At 38.4% G+C, this 6000-nt stretch overlaps 1 protein-coding gene across 1 annotated transcript in view; it reads left to right on the forward strand.

The window, feature by feature from the left end:
* col9a2 (procollagen, type IX, alpha 2) overlaps positions 1-6000 on the forward strand; it is a 129624-nt gene that overhangs the window by 34429 nt on the left and 89195 nt on the right. The gene's annotated exons all lie outside the window — the stretch shown is intronic.

Below are 6000 nucleotides of genomic sequence, written 5' to 3' on the forward strand. Positions count from 1 at the left end.
AATGGGATAAACCTGAAAAGGGAGAATATAATGAGGATGTAGGAATAAAATGACATTATATCACAATCAGTTCAGGCTCAATACTCCCATAAGTAGAACTTTAAAGTCTCTTTTGTAGCCGAGCTGCACTATATTCAGTGGAGTGTTACGAGATGGATATTGTTAAGTCTGCGCTCATAATGTTCATGGAAGGCCGAGTGAAAGCGAGGATACGCGAGCAGTCAACGGTGTTACGTGTGAAATGGGCAATGTGTGCTTTTGTTTTGTAGCCTGCAGGCATGACTGCTGGCCTGGGCTGACTGTGTTGTAGCCTGAAATTGAGTATTGTACATGCATCTGGAGTGGAGACGAAAACACACACACACACATCCACGCATGAAGAGGAATCTTTAACTCGGGAGTCTCTGTGTGGCACTGGCAAATGTTGAGTTTAGACCTGCATTATCAGTCACCAAAAGGGAATTTTAGATTAGGAATTAAAAGTTAATACCACCCTCCATCCTATTTAATTATTAAAACTAAAGGGGGTTTTAATCAGCTGTAAATTCTCAGCTATCACTGCCTCATACGGGTGTGCGCAGATTAAAATTAACTTATTATTCTTGCTTGACCGAAAAGTGTTGTTTTATTTAGGATTTATTTTAAAACAATTGGATTAAATGCAAATACATGTTATTGAAAAGAAAAAAAAAACTGGTCAGAGGGCGACTTGATGTGTTCTAATGTAAATTTTAGAGTAAAGTAAATATCCATTTTATGAAGTGATTAAGAACTCAGTTAAGTAAATATCAGTGTAAGCCAGAGGGGGTCCGTGGGGGTCCCCAACTCCCTCGGACTCAGGGTTAGAAACCCCTTCCCTGGTGACCTCCCTACTTAACACTGTGCAATTAAAAGGTGGACTTGTCAATCAATCTGCACAGTACTGCCATCTACTGAGTAAATTGTGAAATATAGTGTGGGCTCATGAACTAGCCAATGATATCCACAGGGATGTGGATTTTAACATACTGTCAATCACTATGGGCAAGGATAAGTGTGGAGAATATTTTATAGGTAAATAAGACTGTTTTGGTTCAGCACACGTTTACTTGTTAGTTCTTGTGTGTCTTCCCGATCATTCATGTCTCTTTGCTTGTTTATGTCAATATATAAAGGTTGTCGACTGGTTATTTGACATGATGAAAAACATGTGGATACTGTCCAATTATATTTCTTTCTGCAGTTTTGACTCTGCAGGGTAAAATAATGATGCATCATCATTAGTGTCAGTAAGCCGGAGAGTGAAGGCAAACAGAAAAGAACTGCTCATATAATATTATCTTATGGCTGAATATGAACAAGCTGCTTTTTGTTATGGTGGCTTCGATTTTTAATAACTACACTGAGATGTACTGCTTTATGTAATACTTTCTACTGTTTAAGGCATAGATTACTGTTGAACATTTAGCGTGAAGTAACATTTACTGTCCAAAAGTGTATATGTTTTAGAGTGAGAGATATATATATAGAAGTTAAAGCAGAATGATGATGATGATGATGATGATGATGATGATGATGATGATGATGATGATGATGATGATGATGATGATGATGATGATGGTTGTGACGTAGGTGCAGTGAGGTCTGGGTGTAAACTGACCCAGAACCTTCTGAATGGTAGGCAGGAAACCTAGCTCTATACACGACTATGCTAACTGTGCAAACTATGGCCCGTGGGCCAGAATGTAGCCTGCCAAACATTGGTACAAGTTATGGTAAAGACTGATGTCAGTCCTTATCTGCCATTGCAGTAAACCTTTTTGTTTTGGAGCAGGGGTATTGAATGCATATTTTGCACCACGTGCAGGTCAGAGAAGGGAATAGAATACCTCAGAATACCTCTTCATTAGGTAGTCTAAAACGTATACAGTACTTTCCCTTTAAGGCACGTGGAAAAAAAAAGGTCCGAGCCTGTGTATAAATGTATACAAATGTGTCTTAATTTGCACAAAAACAGATTTAACACCTGCTCCATTTTCATGACTTAGGAAATATACAGCAGCTCCTTCACTGTGAATCCACTAATTGCTCCACACATCACTCCCAAAACAGCTATACCTTTTTGTAAGTAACCTACAGTAAAAGAGTTATTGTACTGTAACTCCGTTGCTGAGGACGGTAGCTGTTTACAATAAAAGCCAGCAGTGAGAATTTGGCCGGAATGAAGTTTTCGAGCAGAGACATCCATTATGGATATGTCTGATTTGGGAAAATGGAATTGTGGAGTACTACATATGGGATTTGCAGAGTGCAACCAGACAGTGGTGGTGAAAGAAATGAATGTTATTAGAGTCTGGATAGAGCCAGAGTACTCTGGAGGAGACAAGAAAATGTTTTAACCAATAGTAGGAGAGGGATACTGCAGATGGTTGTCGTATCAATTTGGAATTCTAGTAGCCGTTGGTCAGTTTCTTATTATCCTGCATACACCAACTTCCTAATAAATAATATGAATATTGATGATTGTAATTAGTAATACAGGGGGTCTTTAGTTTACAAAGTCCTTGTAAGGTTTTTATGTCCTAGAATGTAGGACATACCCTGACGCTAGAAATCAAACACTAAAATAGGAACAACAGAGATGGTATTTATGGGCTTTATTTCAATGACATTAATGGGTCCTTCTAACTGTCTAGGCCTTTATTTCTGTAATCACAATATTCCTTTAAACATATATGTATGTTTACATACATTTAATGTGCCTCTCACACATATACAAAACATGTGCTTCCTAAAGTCATGAATGAACTCAGGTTTGTCCTTGTCAATAAACTGGTCAAACTAAATATTGAATTTACAAGAGGAAAGAAGGAACTTGGTATTCAGCTGCTGCAGCGGGCAATGAATGGGCAAGTCTAAAAATAATTCTGTAAGACTAAGGATGTTGACCCTGTCTTTTATGAACAATGAAAATTGCACTTAAAATAAAAACGTAAACTTTACTAATAATATTACAAAAAAAATTCAATATAATAACTATTAAAAGAGTCAAATACTGAATACAGGTGGAGTGAAGCAGATTACTGTATACCTTCATATGACGAATTCCACAGTGAGTCATGGGATTATTCTCGCCGGTCCACATGCGTTTGAAGTGTGTGTGATTTAGGTGATCATGACTTAGCAGCTCTGCACATAAAGCCTTGCCTTAAAGAGCTTTATGTACAGCACAGATCCAGGAGGGAGAAACCTCAGCCTCTCACCCTTGTCATTTTGGCTGGGACAAGGGTTGAGTGATTGCACAAACTTGATCGACTACTTTGCATGACGTACAATCAGATAAAACGGCCATCACTTTGGCTCTATCCAGCTATTAATCATGACTGAAATATGGAGGAATATGTATTCTCTTTGTCCATTAATCATGCTTATCCTTCATCTGGGAGTCAATTATCTAATGCGCAACAAATGGCTCAGCAGTAACCTTGAAGACACAGTCAGGGAGGCAAGCTCTCCATTTGTGTTTTGCTATCACCGGACCCGCTGGCGAGTTATTTTAGTGCAGATGGATTTATGGTGATTTGAAAAACATTTGAAAACTTTTGTTTTATAGGTCCTATCAAAGCCAGACACTTTTAATGTCTGCACATTTGTGTGACTAAGATATTTATGTCACTTTTGACAAGAAAGAAATACAATAAGTTATCCTAAAGCGAACGCAGTGTGACTTTTTCCTCTCTAGGAAAACCACTTTACATGGAAGCTGCGAGTGATCACAAGACTTCCTGTTCTGTAATATTTATCCTTCAAACGCAAAACCTGTGCTGTTTTGAAGTCTGCCTTAATCTGCTATTGGTTCGGTAGAAAAAGAAGAAACATCACAGCATCAGTTCCACACTGATGTCTTGCTGATCCTAAGGGTGCACACGTACAGTATGAGAGGGGTCAAAGAAGTCTCTGTTCCCCTACATAACAATTGATTATTTCAAAGTCTACAGCATATGTTACACCACAGGGACACTGACAATAGTGGGTAATTATTGCTTCAGGTTCAGCCGCTTTACAAAAACAGACGCTCACGCATTTTGCTGAACTGAAAACACAGAAAAAGTGCCTTATGTATTTCTATACAAATAAAAAAAATGAATGTGATTAAATATAGGGAAGTTGTAGATTGATCATGATTGATCACGATTAATTGTGTTTAATCATAATTTGCAATTTGCAAATTTGCAATAATATGACCAAAATAACTATTTTTCTGTGTATTACAAACTTTTGTATTTCATTGTATTTAAAGAAATATCTCGTCAAATCCTAGTTCTAAAAATAATATTGCTTTGAAAAACTTTCATCACCTCTCCCTGAGTTGCATTTAGGGTTTTCTCAGGAGACTCCGATTTCTTCCCACACTCTAAAGACAGACTGGAGGTATATTCTAGACTTTAAACTCTCTATATTGTTTATCTTCACAGCCTTGTGACGGACTGACCACCTAGTCAGGATTTACCCCCCTGCCCCCATGTCGGCTGGGATTGACTTCTGTTCCCACCAGTAATTCCAAACAAGATAAAGCAAATGCTGTTGAAAACGATGTGATAGCTCACCATTTAAACACAGCTAAGGTGAAGGGACGGCTGGAGATGGCAGAGCTGAGACACATTTACAACTGTTGATTACGACTTATCTTATCTTGAGGAAAATCTAGTCATTTTTTAGAAATTCTAGAATATCCTATTGTGTCCAATATTGGAAGTTTGATATTTTTATTTGAATCTTTTCTCATTTTCTTCTTCAAAGTAAATTGTGAAACACACTGTAACATAGTCATTCATCCACAGTTTAAAATCTCTGTGCCCTTCATTTGATTTCTTCCCCTCCTCAGTTTTATGTCCACTGTGTCTCCCAAAGCACATTTTCACATTTCTTCAACCGTCCCACTGCTTCCAGTAAATGGACCTCTGTAGAAAAAAAAAATCCAAGGCAGGTTTTCTCTCTTGATAAAATCTCAATTCCTGGCTTCTGTATGTCGACCTCGTCTTTGCCATAAGGGATGTTTATCGGTGATTGCAGGGCACTGATTCCTCGCTTAGGGTCACTTACTTCCTATTTTCACCATGTGTCCATTTTCTCAATGTAGTGCAAATTGAAAAGAAATCTCTGCAGCTCACTTATTGTAACAAACTGTCAAAAGACCCTTTTCACATGGCGGCCATTCAGACAGATTGCAATTAGAAAAGCACAGGTGTAAAATTAAATTAATGATGAGTTCCCTTAAGGAATTCCATCCATTTTTTTTTCAGAGTGCATCCTGGCTTACTGTCACACGGACTTACAAGTACCGAACTGAGCTGCTAGTAATGTTATCAGGAGCACCTGTGCTTTTCCTGCGGCAAAACAGCAGCTGTGCAAAAGGCCTGTTGATGTCAGAGGCCCTCCATTCAAAACCCACTTGAAATGCTGCAATTACTCGTGTTATATGAAATCGTTTATTCAGTTCTGGGAATAAGAATACATTTGTGTGTGCATTTAAAAAAAAAAAAACCCTCAAGGCAAATGTGCCGGCCGCAGAGCGGGGCGTCAGGCAGGATGGAGTGTGGGTCTCAGATGAATAGCGGCCGTCGTGAGATAAGTCTGGGGGAAAATGGGATGGAGTGGAGAAATGTTGCAGAGTTCAGGTGTTAGGCTGTGCACCAGTGAGGTGAGAAATTGTTAGAGCCACACAGATGGCACACTCTTACCTCCATATGTATTACAGTATTTGCCATGGCACTACTGACACGCAAAATGACCTTCTGAATCTACCCTTCATGTGTGCGTCTGTACAGTACTATACAGTACTATACTATACAGTCCCTATGTTTCTGTCTTGGATCAAATCCCCTTGTGGAGGAATTGCTGCGGTGCTTCTGGCTTTATTATAATATACATATATATATATATATATACATACATATATATATACATACATATACATACATACATATACATACATATATATAGACATACATATACATACAT

Source organism: Cynoglossus semilaevis, chromosome 18 (genome assembly GCF_000523025.1).
Source record: "Cynoglossus semilaevis isolate Cse_v1.0 chromosome 18, Cse_v1.0, whole genome shotgun sequence".
Taxonomy (NCBI): domain Eukaryota; kingdom Metazoa; phylum Chordata; class Actinopteri; order Pleuronectiformes; family Cynoglossidae; genus Cynoglossus; species Cynoglossus semilaevis.